This window comes from Lygodium microphyllum, chromosome 8 (assembly GCF_053477565.2).
Source record: "Lygodium microphyllum isolate KBCC chromosome 8, Lygodium_microphyllum_v1.1.10, whole genome shotgun sequence".
Lineage (NCBI taxonomy): Eukaryota > Viridiplantae > Streptophyta > Polypodiopsida > Schizaeales > Lygodiaceae > Lygodium > Lygodium microphyllum.
The window spans coordinates 44,235,162-44,252,747 of NC_141142.1; the positions used below are offsets into that span (position 1 = coordinate 44,235,162).

The 17,586-nt window shown below is 48.8% G+C and overlaps 1 protein-coding gene across 1 annotated transcript in view; it reads left to right on the forward strand.

Moving 5' to 3' along the window:
• LOC148032220 (Rho GTPase-activating protein) overlaps window positions 1–17,586 on the forward strand; it is an 84,241-nt gene that overhangs the window by 36,597 nt on the left and 30,058 nt on the right. The window lies entirely within an intron of this gene.

The window sequence follows — 17,586 nt, forward strand, 5'->3', positions numbered from 1 at the left end:
AGTCTATTCAGAGGGCCCCAAGGGCCCACTTGCTAAGCTGGCATTTGATGCAAAAGGTAATGTGATTACACCTTGGGATAGGCGTTATCCCCGCCCTACTCCCAAGGCAGTGGATTTCCCTTCTACCTCTAAAGCAGGTCGCCCGAATTCGTTTGTAGTATTGGTTGAATTTTTGGATGAGGGTGTCCTGGATGCCCTCGTGGAAAAGGTGCAATCGAGGCAACAGGCGCCTCGTTCTTGACTTCCTTTTTTGACAATATATAAAGATTGCCACGTGGAATGTGCGAGGCATTTGCTCTCGCCATAAGCAACATACCATGTGGTTTGTCTTGCATGAGAACCAGTGGGATGTATTGTGTGCAGTGGAGCACAAAAGTCACGGTGAGGCAAGAAAAAATGTGGATTGCTATGGATTCCGTCTGTTTTATGCAGGGACACCTACTAAGCACTATTCGGGCGTGCTGATGATTGTCCATGAGAAATACCAGCCTGTTCTTGTTAAAAATGATGTGTAGGGCCGCTTTCTGGTAATCGAAGTCTTATTTGAAGGAGAGATTTTATGGTTGCTGGGACTCTATGCTCCGAATGATCTCGCATCCCGACGGGATCTATGGTCGACTTTGCAGGGCTCCATGGCACTTGGCCGCAGGGGGTTTTTGATGGGAGATTTCAATATGTGTGTTGACTCTTCTCAGTCCACCTCAGGGCATTCGGTAATGGATACGCTAGAAAGCCGGGTGTGGAACTCCTTTGCTTTGCACGTACTTAAGCAAGATCTTTGGTCGTGGCTTCACCCTTCTGTTTCAGGTTTTACTTTTCATTCCGCACAATATGCAACCACTTGGTCGCGATTGGACAGAATGTATATCATGCAGGGGGATGATTTTCTTTCCGAGATGTTGGAGATGAAGGTCTTGCAGCAATATGCGTTGTCGGATCATTTCCCCCTCCAGCTTGAGATGCGGGCACAATCTATTGCACCTTTTATGCAGTTGCTGAATAAGCTCCCTTTACGCTTCAACTCCTCTTATTTGAAGCATCCAATTTTTCAGGGTTATATGCAGCAATTGATTGAGAGGTTCTTATTGGACTTCGCCTCTGAGGGCTTGGCTTCGTTCGCACGCCTGCTCTCTAATGTGCAGCGGCTTGCTCGGCAGTATGGGATTCATAATGCCTCTCTTTGTCGCAGACGTCGACATGCAGCAGAGGACTTATTGGCCTTGGTCCGTTCCTTGCTCCTGGACTCCCTAGATGATGATTTTCTGCTGTCCCTGGAGCGGCGTTTGGCCCATCTTATTCAAGTATTTAGCTTGAAATCTTATCAGCAGGCCAAGCTGCAAAACTTGACTGACACATTGCAAGATAGTGCCTGTCAGTCTCATAAGTTCTTTCGCGCCTTGCATGCTTCTCCGGCTCGCGAAAATATGACTCGACTCCAGGATTCGGAAGGTCGCATGATCACTGATCCGCAGATCATTATCAATATGTGCAGAAATTATTTTATGGATCTTTTTGGTTCTTCTTCCTTGCCGTCTAGCCAGGTTACGCATGCCCGCTCGGTCTTCTATCATCTGGTCCACCAGCAGGTTCCATTTGATATGCATGCCACTTTGGAGGTGGATATTTGCGAAGAGGAGGTTATGGATGTCTTGTTGCACTTGCCTAAGGATAAAAGTCCTGGTTGGGATGGTCTCACTAATGAATTTTTTGAGCACTCGGCCACGCAGTTGGTAAAGCCATTGGTGGTCATGTTTCAGCAGGTCTGGGAAACAGGGGTCATGCCTTCTTCATGGAAAGAAGGCCTTATCAAACTGATTCCCAAGGTCCCTTCGCCGTCAAAGCTGCAACACTGGAGACCAATTTCGCTGATGGGTGCGATGTCTAAAATCTTTTCCAAAGTGCTGGCAAATAGGCTTCACAAGCACCTTCCAGCTATTGTGCACCCTCTCCAATATGGTTTCATTAAGGGCCGCAACATTTTGCATAATATCTTAAATGTGCAAATGGCTATTGACTATGCGCGGCACTCCAATCAGCAAGTGGTCTTGATTCAATTGGACTTGGAAAAGGCGTTTGACTGTGTGGACTGGTCTTTCCTTGCAGATCTTATGTCTGCTATGGGCTTTGGCATCCGGATGTCCCGATTGATCTACACCATTAGTACTGAGGCTTCTTCAAGAGTTATGCTTAATGGTGGGGTTACAGAGCCATTTATTCTTGCACGCTCGGTCAGACAGGGTTGCCCTTTGAGTCCTCTCTTCTTTGCCTTGGCGACTCACCCGGTCCTTTCAATGTTATCCTCCATGGCGGCTTCTGCCCAGCTGGCAGGGTTATCTCTTCCTTTGGGGCAGCACTTCATTAGTCAATCTTTGGCTGATGACTCCTTTATGATTTTGCAGGCGGACATGGACAACATTTGCAAGGCATTAGATGTTTGGACGCTCTTTGGTCAAGCCTCTGGTCTTCGCATCAATGCCTTTAAGTCAGCCATTCTCAGTTGCACCGAGCCGGATTTATAGTCATTAGGCTGGCAGGGCCAGGTGGTTTCTCGTGGCTCCATTGTCAGGCATCTTGGATACCCATTGGGGGTGGATGTACGGCCAAAGGACCTGCTGGAGTGGATTTCACAAAAACTGGCCGTGAAGTTTATGTATTGGAAGTCGCAAGCCTGGCCGTTCCATGTCCGCCTCAAAGTGGCTCAGACAATTATGCTACCCATGCCGACGTATTTCCTGCCACTCCTGCCATGGATGCCCACTACTTTGAAGGCTCTCACTCATCCCATTCGTTTCATGCTATGGAAGAAAGATTCACTGCGGGCAGGCATTTCCTGGATTTCATGGTCACATGCATGTTCCCCTAAGCGCATGGGTGGTGGAGCTATTTTGGATGTAGAAACTCATATGCTGGCTCTTCGTTGGTCTCTTTTTCGTGCCATGTGTGTGGATCATCACCCGTGGACCATCATAGCCCGTTATTTTCTTGAGGACAGTGGGCTCCGCCAGGGTAACACACAGCTTCGGGCCTCATGGTGGCTTGTCCTTAATGCTGACTCTTGATTTTCCAGTCCCTCTTCCTCTTTGTTACTGCACTTGGTCGGCTCTTGGAAAGTGGTGCTCCAAAAGGCCCGTTGGCATCCTGTAGGTGACCGCTTGCAGACTAATTCTTTTCAGCTGGAATTATTGGCAGTATCCAGATTACTTTCATGGGAAGATAAACATCAGCTCAGACCAAGATTTAACCGCATGGCCCGTTTGGGTGTGACTTCGATTGCGAATGCTACCCTTGCTACTCGCAATGTCCTTGCATCGTTTCGAACTGCTAGGAGACATTTCAGGATCCCGCGCGGATACCGTGATTTATGGGGGAAGCTTTCGTCGGAACTTCAGGGTAGGCAACCCTTTCCGGCCCTGGCTATGGATCGCCCTTGGCAGGACTGGGACCTTGCAAGCCGGTTGAGTCTGGAAAAGGCCTCTACTAATTAGGTGTATCATCTTCTCATTAAAGATCACCAATGGCTGGGTGTGAAAGCTAATACTGTTTGGGGCCTGTGGAAATCACTGTCATGGTGGCAGGCAACGCTGATGGAGGGATGGCTGAATAGGGCACCTTTCAAATGCAAGGTCTTTCTGTGGCGGGTAATGATTGGTGGTCTTCCTCTTGCCTCGGCCCTTTCCAAGCGTTGAATCTCGAATGGCAATTGTTTCTTTTGCACCACTACGGCGGAATCGGCCCGACATCGTTTTCTTTCTTGCCCGCTCGCCAAGAATATCTGGTCTCTCTTGTCGCAAATCTGGCGTGCAGTGGTGGGGTCCTCACTGACTCCTTTCGATTGGGTTTTTGTGCGTCCAAAGTATCCCACACCGCCACCGTTACATATGAAGATCTTATTTCACTTTTTCAGATACTGGGGATGTTGGCACATTTGGACCATCCGAAATGCTTTTCTCTTTGATTCGGCCTCTAATGTACCGCGACATATTGCAAAGCTTAAAGGGCTCTTGCATTGGCAGCTAGATCTCATCAGGCACTCTGACTTGCTCCCTCGGGAGGATTTGCATTCCTGGCATTTGGCAATTGCCTCTGGGTCCTTGCCATGATTGGTGTAACCTTTTTCGTATACTAGTCCGGGGATTTCCCACACGTTGGCCTACGGCCCTCGTGTCTCTTGTACTCGTGTAATCATGTAATCTTGTACTTTTTTTCGTAATTAATACAATTACCTTTTACGAAAAAGAGAGAGAGAGAGAGAGAGAGAGAGAGAGAGAGAGAGAGAGAGAGAGAGAGAGAGAGAGAGAGAGAGAGAGAGAGAGAGAGAGAGAGAGAGAGAGAGAGAGAGAGAGAGAGAGAGAGAGAGAGAGAGAGAGAGAGAGAGAGAGAGGAAGATGGCGCGTTACGGGACCTGTCGCGACTGTCCTGCATCGAGTTGCGCAAACCCCTGCATGTACCAGTGCGCCCCGTCGGCTGCCTAAGGGTCGCGTGCCCTTGCCTGGGCGTGCGCCACAGGGCCCGCTGCCTGTGGCGTGCACACGCTCCGTCGCCCTGGTCGTCTGACCTGTCCGCCCTCCGCTGCCGTCTGCGCCCGTCTCACCCTGCGACTCCTTGCGTCCGTCCTTGCGTTCGTCGGGCCCGCCTGCGCCCGGCTGGCCTTGCGTGCCCCGCCCCTTCTCCGCCCCTCTGATGGGTGGGCTTGGCGCCGCCCTGCGCGCCGGCCTGACCCCTCGTCTTGACCCGCCTGCCTGCCCTGTGATTTCGCCCTGTGATTTCGCCGCCGCCCGGCCCTGCGCGTTGTCTGGCCCCCTTCCCCCAGGGCAGCGTGGGCTTGACTGGATCCTGCGTGCAGCTCGGGACCAGCAATCCATCCCTGCGCAGGATCGACCTCACCTAACCTAGCTTGCCCTCTGCCAGGACGAGTGTGAAGTCAGCAGTATGGCTGGCCTGGATTTGGATTTTCTTGATCGGACGGTGGCAGCCCTTGGCCCTGATTCCGATGCTGAGGAGCCGGAAGATATGGTGCCATGCACGGAGGAGTTGCCGCCGAGTTCTGAACTGCCGCCTGTTGGCAAACGCTCCAAGCATACGCCTGAGGAGCCAATGAGTCCCCAGGAACGCTCCTATGCGCAAGTGGCCTCTGATCCTGTGGATTCGCAGGAAATTGACTGGGAGCATTTACTGGACTTCGCCAATACTCTGCTCGGTGATTATGTCCAGCATAATACCGAATCTTTTTCTGTTGCGGGAACGGATGATGTGCTGGACGCCACGGTGGACCCCAAATCAGTCTTGCGATCCTTCTCGGTGTTTTATGATCGTGCAGTCATACTTTTCTTCACTGGCAGGATCCCAGTGCTTTCGCATATTCGCCAGTGGTTGCACCATCTATTGCAAGGGGAGTCTGTTGAGGAGATCTTCCTTGGACCTCGTGGCTTTTATGAGGTCCTGCTGAAATCGGAATCGCATCGCACGGAGCTCCTGTCCAAGTTGCCCCTATTCTTTGATCACCGCCTGGTCCATGTTGTGCCATGGCGCCCCATGGCCGACTTCCAGCGTCTGCTTCAGCGCGAATGCCCGGTGTGGGTAGAGGTGGAAAATTGTCCGGCGGTCTATTGGCCCATGTTGAAGGATGCGATGGCAGTTGTGGGAACAGTGCTAGTTCCCCCAAGCCTCAGGGCGATGAACCGCAACCGTTTATGCATGCTTTGGGACACGGCCAGGAAAAGGCCCGCGTGGCTTCGCCTCAATTGTTCGGGCATGCATCCTTTGTATTTTCGCTTAAAATGGGGCAACTTTGCGGGCCATTGCTTTTCATGTGGTAAATTGGGGCATTTCATGGCCGAATGCCCTGAAAAGCAATCGTCTTCGGAGGAGGCGCAGGTTGTGCTGCCCAAGGACGACATGGTGCTTGATGCCACGCCCCAGGAAGCCCTTCAGTCTCCTCGTGTCATGGATAAAGGCAAGCACCAGGTCCCGAATGTGGATCCCCGTCGCACTGATTGGATTGAGGCACGTCCTAAAAAAGGGAAAAAGTTGGATGCCGGTCTGGCGGATCCTGGGCCTAGCGCGCCCCAGGATTCCGTACGCACGTATACGCGCCGGAAAGAAATGGCCACTTCACAGCAGGCTTCGCGTCCTACGGCCCCGTCTGCCCCCCGTAATCAGTCTCCAAGGAGAGTCTATACCGATGGCCCCAAAGGCCCACCTGCCAAGCTGGCATTCGATGCCAAAGGAAATGTTATTACACCCTGGGATCGGCGTTATCCCCGCCCCTCTCCCAAGGCAGTGGATTTTCCTTCTACCTCCAAAGCAGATCGCTAGAATTCTTTTGCAGTGTTGGCTGATTTTCTGGATGAGGGTGTCCTGGATGCTCTCGCGGAAAAGGTAAAATCAAGGTAGCAGGCGCCTCGCTCCTGACTTCCTTCTTTGAGGATACATGAAGATAGCCACGTGGAATGTGCGAGGCATTTGCTCTCGCCATAAGCAACATGCCATGTGGACCGTCTTGCATGAGAACCAGTGGGATGTTCTGTGTGCAGTTGAGCACAAAAGTCACGATGAAGCAGGAAAAGTGATGGATTGTCATGGATTCCGTCTGTTTTATGCAGGGACCCATGCTACGCACTATTCGGGCGTGCTGATGATTGTCCATGAGAAATATCAGCCTGTCCTTGTTAAAAATGATGTGCAGGGCCGCTTTCTGGTGATCGAAGTCTTATTTGAAGGAGAGATTTTATGGCTGTTGGGCCTCTATGCTCCGAATGATCCCGCATCCCGCCGGGATCTTTGGTCCACTTTGTAGGGCTCCATGTCACTCGGCCGAAGGGGGTTTCTGATGGGAGATTTCAATATGTGTGTTGACTCTTCTCAGTCCACTTCAGGGCATTCCGTAATGGATACGCCGGAAAGCCGGGTGTGGAGTTCCTTTGCTTTGCACGTACTCCAGCAAGATCTTTGGTTGTGGCTACACCCTTCTTCTTCAGGATTCACTTTTCATTCCGCACAATATGCAAGTACCTGGTCCCGACTGGACAGAATGTATATCATGCAGGGGGATGATTTTCTTCCCGAGATGCTGGAAATGAAGGTCTTGCGGCAATATGCGTTGTCGGACCATTTCCCCCTCCAGCTTCAGATGCGAGCACAGTCTATTGCACCTTTTGTGCAATTCCTGGATAGGCTCCCGTTACGTTTCAACTCCGCTTATTTGAAGCATTCAATTTTCCAGGGTTATATGCAGCAGCTGATTGAGAGGTTCTTATTAGACTTCGCCTCTGAGGGCTTGCCTTCATTTGCACGGTTGCTCTCTAATGTGCAGCGGGTTGCTCGCCAGTATGGGATCCATCATGCCTCGCTTTGTCGCCGTCGTCGACATGCTGCAGAAGACCTACTGGCTTTGGTCCGTTCCTTGCTCCTGGATTCCCCTGATGATGATTTTCTGCTGTCTCTGGAGAGGCGATTGGCCCATCTTATTCAAGTGTTTCAGTTGAAATCTTATCAACAGGCCAAGCTGCACAACTTGACAGACACATTGCAAGATAGCGCCTGCCAGTCTCATAAGTTCTTTCGCGCCTTGCATGCGTCTCCGGCTCGCGAAAATATGACCAGACTCCAGGATTCGGATGGTCGCATGGTCACGGATCCGCAGACCATTGTCACTATGTGCAGAAATTATTTTATGGAACTTCTTGGTTCCTCTTCCTCGCCTTCTAGCCAGGTTACGCATGCCCGCTCGGTCTTCTATCATCTGGTCCGTCAGCAGGTTCCAGTTGATATGCAAGCCGCTTTGGAGACGGATATTTGCGAGGAAGAGGTTATGGACGTTTTGTTGCATCTGCCGAATGATAAAAGCCCTGGCTGGGATGGTCTCACTAATGAATTCTTTCAGACCTCGGCCACGCAGTTGGTGAAGCCATTGGTGGCCATGTTTCAGCAGGTGTGGGAAACGGGGGTCATGCCCTCCTCATGGAAAGAAGGCCTTATCAAACTACTTCCAAAGGTCCCTTCGCCGTCAAAGTTGCAACACTGGAGACCAATCTCTTTGATGGGCTCCCTGTATAAAATCTACGCCAAAGTGCTGGCGAATCGGCTTCACAAGCACCTTCCAGCTATTGTGCATCCTCTCCAATATGGTTTCATTAAGGGCCGCAACATTCTGCATAATATCCTAAACGTGCAAATGGCTATTGACTATGCGCGGCACTCCGGTCAGGAAGTGGTATTGATCCAATTGGACTTGGAAAAGGCGTTTGATTATGTGGACTGGTCTTTCATTGCAGACCTCATGTCAGCTATGGGCTTTGGTACCCGAATGTCCCGATTAATCTACACCATTAGTGCTGAGGCTTCCTCCAGAGTTATGCTTAATGGTGGAGTTACAGAGCCATTTGTCCTTGCACGCTCGGTCAGACAGGGCTGTCCTTTGAGCCCTCTCTTCTTTGCCCTGGCAACTCACCCGGTCCTTTCAATGTTATCCTCCATGGCAGCCTTTGCTCAGCTGACCGGGCTGTCTCTTCCGTTGGGTCAGCACTTCGTTAGCCAATCCTTGGCTGATGACACCTTTATGATTTTGCAGGCAGACAGGGACAACATTCGAAGGGCATTAGATGTTTGGACACTCTTTGGTCAGGCCTCTGGGCTTCGCATCAATGCCCTTAAGTCAGCCATTCTCAGTTGTACGGAGTCTGATTTACAGTCCTTAGGCTGGGAAGGCCAGGTGGTTTCCCGTGGCTCCATTGTCAGGCATCTTGGATACCCATTGGGGGTGGATGTACGGCCAAAAGACCTGCTGGACTAGATTTCACAAAAACTGGCGGCGAAGTTCATGTATTGGAAGTCGCAAGCGTGGCCATTCCATGTCCGCCTCAAAGTGGCCCAGACAATCATGCTTCCAATGCTAACGTATTTCCTGCCTTTGTTGCCATGGACGCCCACTACTTTGAAGGCCCTCACTCATCCCATCCGTTTCATGCTGTGGAAGAAGGATTCACTGCAGGCCGGCATTTCTTGGATTTCATGGTCACACGCATGTACCCCTAAGCGTATGGGTGGAGGAGCTATTTTGGATGCACACACTCATATGTCAGCTCTCCGGTGGTCCCTTTTTCGTGCCATGTGTGTGGATCAGCACCCATGGACCATCATAGCCCGTTACTTTCTTGAGGACAGCGGACTTCGCCATGGCAACACACGGCTTCGGGCCTCCTGGTGGCATGTCCTTAATGCTGACTCTCGTGTTTCCAGTCCCTCTTCCTCTTTGTTATTGCACTTGGTCGGCTCTTGGCAAGTGGTGCTCCAAAAGGCCCGTTGGCACCCAGTTGGGGACCGCTTGCAGACTAACTCCTTTCAGCTGGAATTGTTGGCAGTGTCCCGACTCCTTTCATGGGAAGATAAACATCAACTCAGACCAAGATTTAATCACATGGCCCGTTTAGGCGTGACGTCGGTTGCGGATGCTACCCTTGTTACTCGCAATGTCCTCATATCGTTTCGGACTGCTCGGCGTCTCTTCAAGATCCCGCGTGGATACCGTGATTTATGGGAGCAGCTTTCGTCGGAGCTTCAGAGTCGGCAACCCTTTCCTGCCTTGACTGTGGATCGCCCTTGGCAAGACTGGGACCTTGCAGGCCGCCTGAGTCTGGAAAAGGCCTCTACTAATCAGGTGTATCATCTTCTTGTTCAAGATCACCAATGGCTGGGAGAGAAAGCTAATACTGTTTGGGGCCTGCGGAAATCGCTGTCATGGTGGCGGAAAACGCTGATGGAGGGTTGGCTAAATAAGACACCTTTCAAATGCAAGGTTTTTCTTTGGTGGGTGATGATTGGTGGTCTTCCTCTGGCCTCGGCCCTTGCCAAGCGTCGCATTTCGAATGGCAATTGTTTCTTCTGTACCACACCGGCGGAAACGGCCCGACATCGTTTTCTCTCTTGCCCGCTCGCCAAGAATATCTGGTCACTCTTGTCGCACATTTGGCGCGCAGTAGTGGGGTCCTCGCTATCTCCTTTCCACTGGGTTTTTGTGCGCCCGAAGTATCCCGCACCGCCACAGTTGCATGAGAAGCTCTTATTTCACTTTTTCAGATATTGGGGATGCTGGCACATTTGGACCACGCGCAATGCTTTTCTCTTTGATTCGGCCTCTAATGTACCCCGACATATTGCCAGGCTTAAAGGGCTCTTACATTGGCAGCTAGATATCATCCGACACTCCGACTTGCTCCCTCGGGAGGATTTGCATCCGTGGCATATGGCAATTGCCTCTGGCTCGTTGCCATGATTGGTGTAACCTTTTCAGTGCATTACTACGGGGCTTCCCCACACGGCCCTCGTGTATCTTGTAATCAGAAAAAAGAGAGAGAGAGAAAGAGAAAACCTCTTCACATGATGGCTTTGTGTCATCATGTATCTTGTAATCCAGTAATCTTGTATTTTTTTCGTAATTAATACAATTACCTTTTACGAAAAAAGAGAGAGAGAGAGAGAGAGAGAGAGAGAGAGAGAGAGAGAGAGAGAGAGAGAGAGAGAGAGAGAGAGAGAGAGAGAGAGAGAGAGAGAGAGAGAGGTTGCAAGTACAATTGTACTGTTTGTAAAGGGCGGTTTGCCCGAAGGCTTGAACTTGCAGCTCTCATCAGCCGAGACAGTCTTCCCTAGGGTTTCCAGCCGGACATGGCGCAGCTCAGCAATCACGGCGGCGAGGCAACAGATCAGGAGATTGAGAACGCCCAGCGAATCAAGATCGTGGTCTCCAGCACTAAAATGCCCCTCTTCTACGTCAATCTTGCCAAGTGGCTTATGCAGCAACAAAATGATGAAGTGGAGTTTTCTACATGGGGAAATGTTTGGAATATTTCTGACAGCCTTAGAGAGCTTGACGAGCAGTGGACTTGCTGTTGTGAAGGATATCTACTCATCTACGACAGACATAAGGGATGAGGCACGTGGTGGGATAGTGCAGAGAGCCAAGTATGATTTTGTTTTGAAGAAATCAGAGTGATTTAACGAACTGATGGCTGCTGCAAATGATGAAAGGGGACAGCAGATCAGTGCGAGGAGTAGCTAGCTGGCTTTGCTACTTGAAATCTTGTTTTCAGTTTGCTGTTAACTCCTAACATGTAAATGTTAGCTGGGATTCCTTCTTGATTTTACAAATCAGTGGAGCAAGTAATACTAACAATGTGAATGACCGAAAGTTACAGTGTTTCTCCAAAAAGAGAGAGAGAGAGAGAGAGAGAGAGAGAGAGAGAGAGAGAGAGAGAGAGAGAGAGAGAGAGAGAGAGAGAGAGAGAGAGAGAGAGATGAAATGATATATTATTGTCTACAAAAGGCCAAAATGACCTATGAGACCATGAGTTACAATCATGTGTATGATGGTACAATTGTTTGGGCAAAATATGTATGTAGTACAAAGCAAAATAAGGAAGGAAACTACCTATGGCTATGTGTAAAACATAGAGCTCTATCTAGTAACAATGAGCTCTAAATGGTACCATCTCATGCGGGTATGGACGACCTAGCTCTAGCCTGAGCAATAATCCCTTGTATCCGTCTATGAAGGTGTCGTCGGTGTCTGTGTCGAGGCCTAGGATGTTTGGATCAGCACTCCTTGTTTGTGTGTGGAACGTGGTGGTGAGAGGCTCTTGTGTGGACTATGACTATAACTGTATTGAAGTCTTCTGAGTCTCCTTTGCAAAGAAGTTTGTGAGTTGTCTTTGTGAAGGGCCTCGATGTCCTAGAGCAGTTGTACTCCTAAGGCCCATGTCACGAACCTGTCGTATCTCAAGAAGAAAAAGGCCAAGGTATTGTTGATTGGTAAAATCTTTGGATAGTGGTCCAAATCTGTCTCTAAAGAGATAGTGGAAACAACCACGGACCTCATAATACGTTGGGCAGCGGCAAATATAATGCTCCTTTATCCTTGGCTCTAATTGGCATATCTGGCATATGCGCTCCTCTGGTGGGATGGATCTATATTTGCTAGCCTCAATCTCTAGTTGATGTGAGGAGGTGCGCAATTGGCCAATATTACATCTGATCCCATGGGAAAGGTGGATGTCCATGTATCTCGGGCGAACAATAAATCCATCATCTGTAGTATGAAGGAAATGCTCACGGTAGAAAGTCATCTTTGTCCCTAGCTCTTGCCTTGGCATCAACCATGTTCGCTTGATATCCAATTGGGTAAGATCCATCTTGATGATCTTGTGGATCTCTAACCTGCTCAGATCAAGAAATGGTCCATCAAGGGAGTATTGAAAGGGGGTAACTTGTCCATGCTAAAGCCATGCAACTCAAACCAGGCCAACATTTGTGAATACCAGCGTGAAGTATCACCCTCTCTGGCAATCTACCTGGAGGACTCAAGGGCCAACCGTGCATATCTGTGTCTAGGTAAGTCCCATAAGCTATGTATGTATGTGATCGTTTGGGTGAGGGCCTCTACCACAATTGATGTAGTTGCTAGCTCGGCTCTGATGATCTCATGTGGCACTAAGGCCTTACATTTGATCATCTTGGATATCATGGACACTAGGGGTTTCTCCATCGACCCCCATCTGTCATAAGTGCGCCTTGATCTGCTACAATGGTCAAGACTGGGCCCCCATATTTGTACTCTATAAAGTAGTGTGGATGTGACCAGCATATCGGGAAGAGCCATAGCTTGGTGCGGGTTTCTTGGAATTGTACTTGTGAGCACATTCTCTCCAAACCACCTAGTGTTGTGTATCCGCAAGTTGGTCTAGTGTATGCTGTCTCTCGCATAGAAAAGGTGGGCCTTGTGAATAAGACTCCTAGGTATCTATAAGAATCCATATACTCTAGCTCCTCAGATCCATATGTGAATTTAGGTGCTGATCTCCTGACACATTGTGGTGTAGTATTAAATACCATCACCTTGGTTTTACCAAGGTTCATTGAAAGCCCACTGTCCAAAGTATAGGAGTGTAATGCATCCAAGTGTCTTTGTAGACCCTTTGAAGAGTTAGCTATCAATACAACGTCATCTGCATACAATTGGAGAGGTATCCAAGTAACAGATAGTGGGACTCCTCTATCTCCTTCTTGTGAAATGTAATTAGCAATCCCATCAATTTACATGCCAAATAATGTACGAGAGAGGGGGCATCCTTGCTTCACTCCAATGGTGGAGTAAATAGGTGTTGAAAGGCCCTCAGGTGTTCGGACTTTGCTTACAACTCTCTCATACAGTGCCAAAATACCCCAATTGAGCTCTTTCGGTACTCCCATGGCATGTAATCTATTTATCAGCTTGTCTCTCGGTACTGTGTCAAAGGCTTTGCGGAAGTCCACAAAGTAGCAGTAGGTCCGTCGGCCATGGGCCCTTCCCTCCTCAATGATCGCTCTCAATGCGAGGATGTGATACAATATGGAGAAGCCTCTCCTAAAGCCAGCCTGTCCTTGTGCTCTAAGATCTCACATCTCTGCCCACTTCCTTAACTCATGCCCAAGGATGGAAGCATATAACTTAGCCAATGTATGCCCAACCATGATAGTTTGATAGTTATTGGGTAGAGTAGAATCCCTTTACTTGGGGATAGGCACAATAGTGTTCGTGCTCCAGCTTTTTGGTAGGCCTTCACACATGGCTTTGTTAAACATGTAAGCTAGGAACCTTGCCACCAAATCTCTAGCATGGATCAAGTGCTCGGCTACTAATCCATCATGATCTTGTGCCTTTTCTCTGCTAAGTTTGTCAATGGCCTCTCGGACCCTACTTTCTGTAAAGAAAATGGTGGTCTCTAGACAAGGGTCAAGTGGGTCAGGAAGAGGTGGGTGATCCTCCACAATATAAAGACTAGTTGCATACTCCTATATAGCCGTAGAGGCGTAATAGGTGTGGTTGGGCAATGCTCTTTGAAAAGCCTTCAAGCCTCTCTAGAGTCTTGGCTCAAGAATAATTGATATAGGTCTTGCTCCAGCTGGGCCAAGAATGTTCTCTTTTTCCACCGTGTGAGGTGTCTAAAGCGTATCTGTGTCTGTTTGTGGGTAGTGGATCCCAGTGCTATCTCTCTCTATAGTCATGCTCTGGTTTCACGGCACTCATAATCATACCAATTGTTCCAAGGTGTCCCCTTGGTGGAGGCTCTCTGTGTGGGTCGTGAGTGTGGGAAGGCTACACTTGTGGCAATGTGTAGAGCCTCACTGAACTGTTGAGTCAACTCCTGTAATGGAACGTCAGGGTTTGCATCATGTAACAATCTAAGGATCTACGTCTCATAGGTATTCTCTGTCTCTCTGGAAAAGAGGTATCTCGGGTGCCGGTGAGTTGTATAATGGGTTTGCGTATTAGTGAATTGGAGGTCAATGGTGAATGATAGGTAGGCATGATCCACTACAACTCTGAGAAGGCGTGGGGATACTGAGAGGTCCTGGATGTGAGATATCTGCATTGGTGGGGCAAGAACATAGTCTACTATGTTGGCATCGTGTTGGTGAGGATAGCATGTAAAGGCGCCGGATAGGGGATATCTAGCTATGCCAATTAAGAATGGACAACCTGTGTGATGTGCCCATCTCCACAAGGTATCTCCCATATTTAGTGACTTTCCCCATATCGTGAGATATCCTCTCCAACTTTAGCTCTGACACATCTTGCTCCTGTAGTATCTCCTCAAATGCATTAAAGAAAGACACCTGATGGGAGGTTGTCCTGGCGTTAAAGTCTCCTAGTAAGATAACCTCTCCCTCCTTCGAGAACTCCCAAATATTCTCATCCAAAGCCACATATGGTGATTGCCCCTTGGGTGGGGTGTATTGGGACGTTATAGGGGGAAAATAGCATATGGCAACATACAAAGTGCGTTCCTCACCACACACTCTCACCCACATGTATCTGGCTTGCTCATCTTTGCGGACTACTTGGATCATCTGTTGTAGAGAGAGAGAGAGAGAGAGAGAGAGAGAGAGAGAGAGAGGGAGAAATGAAATGATATATTAACGTTTACAAAAGGCCAAAATGACCTATGAGACCATGAGTTACAATCATGTATATGATGGTATAACTGTTTGGGCAAAATATGTAGCACAAGCAGAATAAGAAAGGAAACTAACTATGGCTATGTGTAAAACATAGAGCTCTATCTAGTAACAATGAGCTCCAAAATGGTACAATCTCATGTGGGTATGGAGGGCGTAGCTCTAGCTCAAGCAATAATCCCTTGTATTCGCGTATGAAGGTGTGGTCGGTGTCTGTGTCGAGGCGTAGGATGTCTGGATCGGCTAAGCTGAATGGCTCGATCACTCAGTACTCCTTGTCTGTATGTGGATTGTGATGGTGAGAGAGGCTCTCGTGTGGACTGTGGCTGTAACTGTATTGAAGTCTTCTGAGTCTCCTTTGCAAAGAAGTCTGTGAGTTGTCTCTGTGAAGAGCCTCAGTGTCTTGGAGTAGTTGTACTCCTGAGGCGCATGTCACGAAGCCGTCGTATCTCGAGAAGAAAGAGGCCAAGGCATCGTTGATCGGTAAAATCCATGACTCTGGATAGTTGTTCAAATCCGTCTCTAAAGAGTCAGTGGAAATGACCACGGACCTCAAAATATGCTAGGCAACAGCAGATATAATGCTCCTCTGTCTCTGGGTCTAATTGGCATATTTGGCATACATGCTCCTCTGGTGGGATGGATCTATATCTGCCAGTCTCAATTTTTAGCCAATGTGAGGAGGTGCGCAACTGGCCAACAATACATCTGATCCCATGGGAAAGGTGGGTGTCCATTTATCTCAGGCGAACAATAAATCCATCATCTGTAGTATGAAGGAAATGCTCACGGTAGAAAGCCATCTTTGTCCCTAGCTCCTGCTCTGGCATCAACCATGTCCGCTTGATATCCAACTGGGTAAGATCCATGCTGATGATCTTGCGAATCTCTAATCTGCTCAGATCAAGAGATGGTGCATCAAGGGAGTACTGGAAGGGGGGTAACTTGTCCATGCTAAAGCCATGCAGCTCAAACTAGGCCGACATTTGTGCATACCAGCATGAAGTATCACCCTCTCTGGCAATCTACCTGGAGGACTCAAGGGCCAACCGTGCATATCTGTGTCTAGGTAAGTCCCATAAGCTATGTATGTATGTGATCGTTCGGGTGAGGGCCTCTACCACAATTGGTGTAGCTGCTAGCTCGGCTCTGATGATCTGATGTGGCACTAAGGCCTTACATTTGATCATCTTGGATATCATGGACACTAGGGGTTTCTCCATCGACCCCCATCTGTCATAAGTGCGCCTTGATCTGCTACAATGGTCAAGATTGGGCCCCCATATTTGTACTCCATAAAGTAGTGTGGATGTGACCAGCATATCGGGAAGAGCCATAGCTTGGTGCGGGTTTCTTGGAATTGTACCTGTGAGCACATTCTCTCCAAACCACTTAGTGCTGTGTGTATCCACAATTCAGTCTAGTGTCTATGAGCACATCCTCTCCAAACCACCTAGTGTTGTGTGTATTCGCAAGTCAGTCTAGTGTCTGTTGCCTTTCGCATAGAAAAGGATGGGCCTTGTGAATAAGACTCCTAGGTATGTATAAGAATTCATATACTCCGGCTCCTCAGATCCATATGTGAATTTAGGTGTTGATCTCTTGATCCACTGTGGTGTAGTGTTAAATACCATCACCTTGGTTTTACCAAGGTTCACTGAAAGCCCACTGTCCAAAGTATAAGAGTGCAATGCATCCAAGTGTCTTTGTAGACCCCCTGGAGAGTCAGCTATCAATACAATGTCATCTGCATAGAATAGGAGAGGTATCCAAGTGCCAGCTAGTGGAGCTCCTCTATCTCCTTCCTGTGAAATATAATCAGCAATCCCATCAATTTACAGGCCAAATAATATTGGAGAGAGGGGGCATCCCTGCTTCGCTCCAATGGTGGAGTAAATAGGTGCTGAAAGGCCCTCAAGTGTCCGGACTCTGCCCACAACTCTCTTATATAGTGCCAAAATACCGCAACTGAGCTCTTTCAGTACTTCCATGGCATGTAATCTATGTATTAGCTTGTCTCTCAGTACTGTGTCCAAGGCTTTGCAGAAGTCCACAAAGCAGCAGTAGGTCCGTCGACCATGGGCCCTTCCCTCCTTAATGATCGCTCGGAGTGCGAGGATGTGATCCAATATGGAGAAGTCTCTCCTAAAGCCAGCCTGTCCGTGTGCTCTAAGACCCCACATCTTTGCCCACCTGCTTAACTCATGCTCAAGGATGGAAGCATATAGCTTAGCCAATGTATGCCCAACCATGATAGTTTGATAGAGGGTAGAGTAGGGTCCCTTGACTTGAGGATAGGCACAATAGTTTTCATGTTCCAGCTTTTTGATAGGCCTTTACACATGGCTCTGTTAAACATGTAAGCTAGGAATCATGCTACCAAATCTCTAGCATGGATCAAGTGCTCAGCTACTAGTCCATCATGATCTTGTGCCTTTCCTTTGCTAAGTTTGTCAATGGCCTCTTGGACCCTACTTTCTGTAAAGAAAGTGGTGGTCTTTGGACAAGGGTCAAATGAATAAGGAAGAGGTGGGTGACCCTCCACAGTATAAAGACTAGCTGCATACTCTTCCCATATAGCGGTGGACGTAATAGGCG